Here is a 9,524-nt window from a genome sequence, read left to right as displayed (position 1 = left end):
CACTTCTTCTTCTTCTTCTTTTAAGATTTTATTTATTTATTTGACAGAGAGAGAGATCACAAGTAGGCAGAGAGAGAGAGAGAGAAGGAAGCAGGCTCCCCGCTGAGCAGAGAGCCCGATGCAGGGCTCAATCCCAGGATCCCGAGATCATGACCTGAGCCGAAGGCAGAGGCTTTAACCCACTGAGCCACCCAGGCGCCCCAACAGCCCCCTCTTCTTGATCTCTAGCCTCATGTTCCTCTCTCAAATGCAACCATGCTTCTGGAGATAGTCATTTATGTATTTTTTCTTAAATGGTCCAGCGAATTTACCTCTGCCCCTCCCACTCATCTTTGTAAATGCTACTTAGTATTCCATTTCATGAATGTGCCACTACACATAAACCAACATCCTACAGCTAAAGTTTTGGGTTGTTTCAGTCTGCACATACTGTTACAGTGTAATTCTTTGTGTTGTGAGTGTGTTCTCTCCTGGAACTGAGAGGGAGGTTGTATGTTGCACGCATGGCTGGAAGGCACTCCGTAGTCAGAGGACCGAGAGAGATTAATTCCAGAAATTGTTAATACTGGGGAATTTGGGAGCTTTTTCAGCTCAGGTATTGAGATTTGAGGTGATCCTCAAGAGATCTCAAGAGCTGCTCATTCAGGTTTCTGCTTCCCCAGAATCCAGAAATATCTTAACTCACTTCTAATGGGCTTGCAGTAGGACCTTGAGGATGGAAGCCCGCCTTCCATCCTGGCAGTGCTTACTCACTTATCACAGGCTCTCCATACGATTTGATTGAATTAAATATCAAATTAAATATGCCGTATTTTTTGTGAACAAAAATATAACATCTGTTTCACTGGTTTTTAAAAAAATTTTTTAAAAGATTTTATTTATTTATTTATTTATTTATTTATTATATTTATGAGAGATCACAAGTAGGCAGAAAGGCAGGCAGGTGGGGGTGGGGAAGCAAAGAGCCCTATGCGGGGCTCTATCCCAGGACCCCGGGATCATGACCTGAGCTGAAGGCAGAGACTTAACCCACTGAGCCATCCAGGTGCCCCACTGTTTCACTGTTTTTATTCCTGTGTGTGTGTTTTTCCCCCCCTTTCTGAATCTTCCAGTGGAGAAATGGTCCTTGTGAAGACCTTCCAGTTATTTCTGGGAATCAACAGAGGGTTCTTCACATGCACTTAATGATAAATCCCTTCAGTGACTACAGTATATCCGTGAAACTTTTTACCTTCCTTCTGACTCTGGTCCTGTCTCTTTGGGGCCCTTCTGCTGCGTTGCTGGGCCAAGCAGCACTCTGCACTTCTGACATGACCCAGAAACCCTATGCCGGGAGTTGTGTTCTTCCGATGGGCATGGGTCCTCCAAGTTCCCTGCTATGTCACCACAGTCCCTCCCTACTAAAAGAAAAAGCAGAAGTATTCAGGGTTGGGTGTTGTCTTGTTCGTCCAGGACTGGGTCAATGTTCATGGATTACGAAACCACGTACCTCACGCCCTCATGACTTCAGGAGCTTCCTTTGGGAGGACTAAGTGGGTGGCTGCTGGATAGGAGCCTGGTGTTTCCTAAGAGTTGCATTTTGAGATGAGTAGTGGGGTGACGCCACCTGATGGACTCTAGGTCCTCACTCTGACACTCAGTAGCCTACTGGGCTGTTGTTAATCATGGTTGAAAATTCTCTGCTCTTGTATAAGAAGAAATTGGTTAGGAAGGAAGTTGTATGCAAAAGAAAGGAGAAAGAGAATTACACAATTTCCATTTTTGTTTCTTCCTCACCTGGTGGTTTGGTGGCAACATTCGCAGAAACACTGGGACCTACTTCAGTTTTTCTCATTTGTGATGGTGGGAGACGTGCCTTTGGGAAGTGCGGCAGGGACTCCTGGCTGGGTGGGCTGACGTTCTGGTGGTGGTCCCCGGGGAGTTGGAAGGGCCAGCAGCAGCTCTGATAGGCTGGAGCTCATGCCATCTGGTTGTTAACTATTTTAGGTATGGCTGGGCATATTCTGAAAATCATATTCACTATCACAAAATAGTTTTATACATGGAGACTATAAAAGGAGATCCATCTTGTAATTCAAACTACAGGGAGTGACGTTCAGGGAACTGGTTTGGCTGGTGAGATGGAGGAATGCAAAGGACAGAATGGAAGGGAAGAAACCACCCTGGACCATCCCAGATGTTGGTAGTAAGAAGTTTGCACTTATCAGAAGGGCACGTGGATGACATAAAGTTGAGAAACACTCAACTACAGAAGACAGAGGTGATTCTGGTTAGGTACCAGGGGTGGGTAACATGTGGAGAAAACCCCTGTTACGATAACGTCTTCTGTGTATGTTGGCTGTGGGGAAAGGATGCTTCGTCAGACATGGAGACTGAAATCCCTGAGACCCCTGGAGATGCAAATGGTGCTCTTGAGTCTGGGGGCTCCTGAGTAGTCTTCCAGGACAACCTTGTTGGGTCTTGTTCTGTGCCTTCAGGCTTCCAGGCTGTGAGAGGGCTTTCTGAAGCAGAAGGCCATGGAGGACGGTGTGTAATGGTCAAGGGCAGGGCCTCAGTGTCAGGCAGACCTAGGTTCGGTCCCGTGCTGTCACTGACCGGTCTTGTGAATTCAGGCAAATGACTTCATCTCTCCAGCCCCCAGTGTCCTCCTTGATGTGCCCATATTAGATTGAGCAAGATGGCCACCCCCTCAGAGGAGGGGTGAGAATTACATGACAGGAAGTGGTAGCTGGGACTGGTCATCCATGGGGGCGGGGGAGAGATTCTGGGGGTGGGTTCCACTTCATGAGTGTAAGAGGAGACAGAGATGTCATGAAGGTTTAGGAACTCCTTAAGGTTAGGAACCTGAAACGGGTGATGATCAGAAATAAGCGTGAGGAACCTGAAAGGCTTCTGAATCTTTGAACTGCCCCCAGTCTTCTGTGCCCTTCTAGGTCTAATGAGGAAGAAAATCTTGCTCCTCATTTTCAGGAGTATCAGAGGTAGCTGGAAGGATGTGTCCTAGTCCTCTTCAAACTTAGGAGAAGAAAAAACTCCCAGGAAACAGAGTAGACAGAAAAACAAAACGGCTGGTAACCCGGGGTCTGCAGAAAGGAAGAAAGGTAGCTGACGTCAGCTGAGGCTCCAAATGTAACCCTAGGGACCTGATCAGCCTGCAGTACTTCCTGACACAGTGTCTTCTGGAAGCCAGTTTACCCAATGACACTCCCTGCATGAGCTCAGCCCAAGTTCAGAACCTACTACAAATAAACATTTGTTGAATGGGCGGGGTAGCTTAGCTAACCGTTGCTGTTAGTTAACTGATCTGTAGAAGACCACGGGTACCAGATGTGTCTTCTCCCATCCTCACGGAGAGCAGTGGAGCTGGGCAGATGAAGGGTTTCTGCCTGCTCCACATCCCTTCTTCCAGCGCCAGAACCTCTCTTTCTCCTTTGGAAAACGACCACACTCCTATGCTTGGCCCTTGGTTTGGGTTCTATCCTTTAGGACTCCGTTCTCGTGGGACATGACCTCTGGTTAGTTCTCAAATTCCAGTGCCAGGAGTGGGCATCTGAGACAGGCTGGCCCATCAGAACCAAACCAGTATGGTTCAAAGAGAGGCATGTGGTACCATCCAAGTCAATGAGATGCAATTCCCAACACCTAGAGCCATTTGGACATGGGTGTTCTTTCCTTGGCAGGCTTTATGCCTGCAACTTCTGAAATTTTGCCTTCCCTTTAGGAAAGTCTGAGTGAGGATGAGGTGGAGACAAGAATAAAGAATAAAGGAGACAAGGGAGGGAGAAATAGATGCCTGAAGACACTATTTGTATACCTATGTCCGGGTAAGCATAACCCACCCCTGGACTTTTCCATCGTTTAGGCTAACGGATTCCCTTTTTTGCTTAAGTTGGTTTGAGGTGGGCTTTCTTCACCTAAATACAGCAGGAAACACCTTCTGTTTTCTCTTCATCAGGGGAGTAGAAAAGCAATAGGGTCCTTTTCTTCATGACACAGATCATAGATTTCCTACCGCTTTTTAAGAGTTGATCTTTCCGTGCTCACTTTTGGTTTTCCCAACCCACCTCTTGACTTAAGTTCTTGAAGCTAGTCTGAAATGAATTTCACATCTGTGAAATAAGGGGAAACAGAAGTTGGTGAGAAAGAGAAAACATTTTACAATGAGACGGGATTTGTTGCCAACATCAACTAGTGCAGAGCGACTGCCAAGTCTGGATCCGGGGCTTGAGTGGGCTTGGATCAGCCTCCCAGGAGGGAGGGTTGCCTTTTTCTTAACTGTATTTTGACAAAGAGTAGGAAATGGCTTTAAGAGAGCAAGTGAAAAGATGGAAAAAAAAAGTGTGTCTGGGCAATGGGTCTGAGTATTCTGTTACTTTTCAAGTTCTGTGGGTGTGGGCTTGGGTTTAGTAACTTTGAAATATGTATTGCTCCCTGTCTTTGTCTCTGGTAAGAGGAAATGTATCTCTTAATTGAACTTGAGAGGCAAGTAAATATAAACTGCCTTTAGGTTCACATGGCTTGATACATATTTCCTTCGAACCCATGCGCCAGATGAAATTTGATTCTTTCTTGTTCCTCATTTTCCCTTCTGTCCCAATCCAAAATGGTCTTCACAGTGTGTGACTTAGGGCAAGCCCCCAGCTTGCTTCAATGTTCTCATTTGTAAAATGAGCAATTTGGATGAGACCAGTGGTTCCAGCTTAAACAAACAAACAAAAACAGAAACCGAGTGACAAGGTGCTTGGTTCCGACGTAGCTTGCACACAACGCGGCCTCACAGGAGGCACCTGAGGTAAGTCCCTGAAGCTCTCGGACTCTGAGGGACTGTTTGGAACGACCCCGCCCCACCCACCGCCCTTTCCTGTAGATGTTTGCCAAGGCCTTTCCAGCTCCAAACATGACACTTCTCTTACTCTAAGTGCCACCTCTCATGAAACTCTGTCAGTACCCCGGCCCGTGCAGATCCCGTCTTTCTCTGTGCGCCATTAGCATTTGGGAACACACCACACACACCCTGCCCCGTGTTTGCAAACTGACCTGGATATGAGGATTTGTCTTCCAGGGAAGTTGGTGTATGCTTGTGTTTCTTTTGGGAAGTGGCTCAAGAGTTGCTTGAGAAACCGAATGTAATGGAAAGAACTGCAGGAACTGTGGAGAGAAGTTTTGTTCAGAGACTGGGGAAATATGGATTTTTGCCTCTGTGGCAAGTCTCCTGTGCTGACTGTTCCGGAGCACCTCCCAGGGCAGAGCAGGACCAGCACGCTGGAGGGCCCCGCGTGGTGCTCTGTCTAGAGCTTTTTTTCCCCCTGTGCGTAGGCCAGCCGGGCTGTGGTGGATGGAAGGTCACGGAAGAGGTCTTTGTGAGCTGGGTGCTGGCCTCACATTTCAGCCTCACTGGGCCAGTTCCTGGAGTGGGAGATTAAGTTACTATTGAAAGCCTCACCAGGAGGAAAAAGCCTGGGCCAGTCACTTGTACCCCACCCACCTTAGTCATTTCCTCGCCCCCATGAAAGAGACTTCCGCTCTTCTGACGAGAGGGCCTTACCACTCTCGTCCTCACTCTGGGGATCTGGGTGAATTTTATGGGGCTTAAAAACATACTTCATACGGTGCAATTTCATTCAGGTCTGGCCTTGTCCAGTGTGGGGCCTAACCTAGGACAATGTGTTAGGGTGAAAGTGTCCCTGAGGCTCAGGTAGAGACATTAATGTGTGAGCGCCATCTAGTGGTGGTGAGGAACAGTGTGCGTGAGATGAATGACTACGAGAAATCTTTCCAAAGGCTGGAGAGCGAGATAAGTAGCATTTAGGGATCTTTGATCTCCAAAAACAATTCTGCTGAGAATATGATTTTAAGCAAAATTACAATAAGCGTACTAGATTATATATGTAATATATGCTAATATATATACATATATAAACATAATTTTTAGTTTTATCTTGATAATTCCAAGAACAGATGAGTGTCATCATAATGAACGCTAGTTATTGTTATAGAGTGCTATAAATGCGACAGATTGTAAAAATATATAAAACACTTTTTATCTCATCTACGTTTCTATTTTTAAAAATCTGTACATCCAGAAATAATATACCCTGTAACCATTAAAGAAAGAGGGTTATAGAAAGTGCTAGTTAAGAGGGGTGCCTGGATGGTTGAGCTGGTGAAGTGTACAGCCCTTGGTCTCAGTTCAGGTCCTGATCTCATGGGTCCTGGGGTCGACAGCCCCCCATGTCGGGCTCTGTGCTCAGTGAGGAGTCTGCTTGGATATTCTCTCCTCTGCCCTTCCCCCACTTGCGGTCTTGCTTGCTCATGCAGGCTTTCTCTCTTTCTCAAGTAAATATTTGAGAAATAAATATTTGATATTTATAAATATTTATAAAATAAATATTTGATATTTTCTCAAATAAATATTTGAGAAATATTAAAAGAAGGAAGATGTAGAACAGTATCACTGGAATGCTGTATTTCACATGGGAAACAAAAAATACATATATATGGAAATACATATATACATACATGTGTGTGTGTATATATATATATATACACTTGTGTATCTATATATACACACATACATATTTTATGTGTATGTGTATGATTTACGTACGACACAGCAATACATGTTTGTTTTGTTATTCTGGAAGAATATCTAATAAACTAGTCATTCTGGTGGTCTCCGAGGAGAGGAACCAAGGGATTGGGGGGAAGGAAGAAAACACACACACACACACACACACACACACAGACACAGATGTTTAATTTGTTGATGCTATTTCTTTTTATACCCTTTGCATTCAGGCAAGTAATATGCTACATATCCAAATAAAGAAAAAAATTATATATAAAATCTTTAATAGTACTTATTAATAAATAGTAGCCATTACTATGATTATTGATAGTAGCAGTATTAGGAATAGTCATAATATTGACATTTTTCATTTCCTTCTAGCAAAGCTGTGTGCAAAAACTAAATCTGGTTCTCTGAGCTCTCTGGTTATTTGGGTCCTGGAAAAGTGGGAGTTGAAGCTACTTCCCAAACTAATTAATTCAGTTGCCTGGAGCTCAGTGCTAATGAGTCTAAGGAAAGGGTTCTCAGTGACAAGATTCTTAATACCAGCCTATAAATGAACATCATCATTTACAAGAGAAATTTGGAGAAAAAATATAGCTGATTCAGTGGGAACTCACTGCTGAAAAATAATTCAAGCTGCCAGAAGCTCTTTTGAAATATTGAATCTTAGAATCTTTGTGTTGTAAAGGGCCCTAAAGATACTGCAGTCCTTTACTTACTGTTTTCTTGGCCATGGAACTCTTTATCCTAGTGAAATCTTACTTGGTCATCTATATTTAGGTTTATAACCCATAGACTTGGCAAGAAGGGAAGCCATGCGGTTGTCTATAAGCTTGAATTCAATGTACATCTGAGGTATGACTCAAGTTGCATCACATGGAGTTTTCTAACAAACATACTGACATGTGTATACCTAAATATTATCATTAAAATCATCTTGGGAGGCAGTTCCTTTATTCCAATGGCATATCACTGATCTTTAAATTTTGGGGGCTTCTCTTTTGGAATTGCCTTATTAACAGTTTTCACTGGTAAGGTGAAAGTCACATTACATTATTTTGGGTGACACTCCTTTGGAGCTAAAAACTCCATTAGGCAGCTTAGCCAACTTTCTCAGTCATCAGATTAATCAGAGATTGTCTATTTCTAAAAACTAAATCTCCCCAAATGAGAAGACAATGTTAATATTTCCTCTAAATCCAAGAGATGTTTCACTTTTGTTGGAGTTTAAGATGCAAGGAAAGGATAAAAGGGCAAACAACTGCAATTAATTTTCACTTAGAAAATGTTCCTGAGGGCACCTGGGTGGCTCAATGGGTTAAGCGTCTGCCTTGGGCTCAGGTCATGATCCCGGGGTTCTGGGATTGAGCCCCGTGTCAGGCTCCTTACTCAGCAGGGACCCAGCTTCCCCCTCTCCCTCTGCCTATTACTCTGCCTACTTGTGCTCTCTGTAAATAATAAATAACATCTTTAAAAGAAAAAAAAAGATAATATTCCTCATATGAGGTTTTAAACTAGTGGAGTGGTTAAGTCTGGGATGGGTGGAGGGGATGTCTGTGAGAAAGTCTTTATAAAGGGGACCCCTGCTACTTCAGGATGGTTTTGGTATAAGGTATAGGACTGTAGAGAGATAGACTTGGTTCCTATGGTGACAGAAGATGCAAAAATTAAAAGGCAAATATATCCTTTTCTTATTTTCATAGAATATTCAACTTGTACCAAGCAGTTTTTCAAGGTTAAAGGCAGATCCAAGTTAAATCTAGCATGTGGTCATAGTATTACTCATGGCACTCTTTGAACTGACATTTGTTTGTTTAGTTTAGATGAGATGGGGAAATAAGTTTGGTAAATATAATTTAAATAATCTGAATTATTTTACATAAGCAACGTATATCAATATTGATTTTAGATCTGTGCTCAGCTGTTGAGGGGTTAAGCATGTTGGTCCTGAACTCTCCTGCCCAGGTTCAAATTCTGTCTTGACCTGGGGCAAATTCCTTAACATTTCATGTACCTTCATCTACCGCTCTGTAAAATGGGGCGGGGGGTGTTAGTAAGACCTGCACTGTCTTAAAGGCTGTGGTGAAGAACATGTAGGAAAATGTTCTGCCCGCCGTGGTGCTGGTGAAGGAGAATCACAAACCCCAGTGTCTTTCTCACAGCTGGCTCTGACCAGCTGGAGCTGATAAAGGACCAGGACCTTGTATTGACCTTGAGACCCCAGACTCTTAGTGGTCCTAACTGAAGGCTTTACTAAGCAATGAGCTTGGAGTATGGTTTGTTTCAGCCAACTGTATTTAAACTCCGTGGATTCCTTCTGTCCTCTCCAGAGTACTAGCTTTCATGCCTTAGTCAGCAACAATTACAGGAACACCTCCCTTCCCCCAGGACTTTAAAAACTCTAATTTTTCCCTCTTAGTGAACCTTGACTTACTCAGTGAATTTTTTTTTTTTTCACTAGCCTGTGTTCCTTTGTCTGGCAAATCAGTAGACTTAGCTTTTTTTTTTAATCTATTCATCCATCCATCTATCCGTCTCTTCTCCACTTCTTTATTACTTTATTAATGGTCTTCTTTTTTAATTTTTTTAAAAGATTTTATTTTTAAGTCATCTCTAATCTCTACATCAAATGTGGAGCTTTAATTTACAACCCCAAGTTCAAGAGTCTCAGACTCAGGACACCTGGGGGGCTCACTCGGTTGAGTCCAACCCTAGATTTCAGCTCAGCTCATGATCTCAGAGTCGTGGGACTGAGCCCTGCATCAGGTTCCATGCTCAAGTCCACTTGAGGGAGTCTCAAGTGGACTCCCTCTCCCTCTGCCCCTCCCTGCTCACGTGCGTGTGTGTGTGCACGTGCGCGCATGTTCATGCACATGCACGTGCTCTTTCTCTCTCAAATAATAAACAAATCTTAAGAAAAAAAAAGGAGTCACATGTTCACTGAGCCAGCCTT

The sequence above is a fragment of the Mustela putorius genome, unplaced genomic scaffold (assembly GCF_011764305.1).
Source record: "Mustela putorius furo isolate JIRA1106 unplaced genomic scaffold, ASM1176430v1.1 tig00537350_pilon_pilon_pilon, whole genome shotgun sequence".
Taxonomy (NCBI): domain Eukaryota; kingdom Metazoa; phylum Chordata; class Mammalia; order Carnivora; family Mustelidae; genus Mustela; species Mustela putorius.
This window is presented reverse-complemented; position numbering follows the sequence as displayed.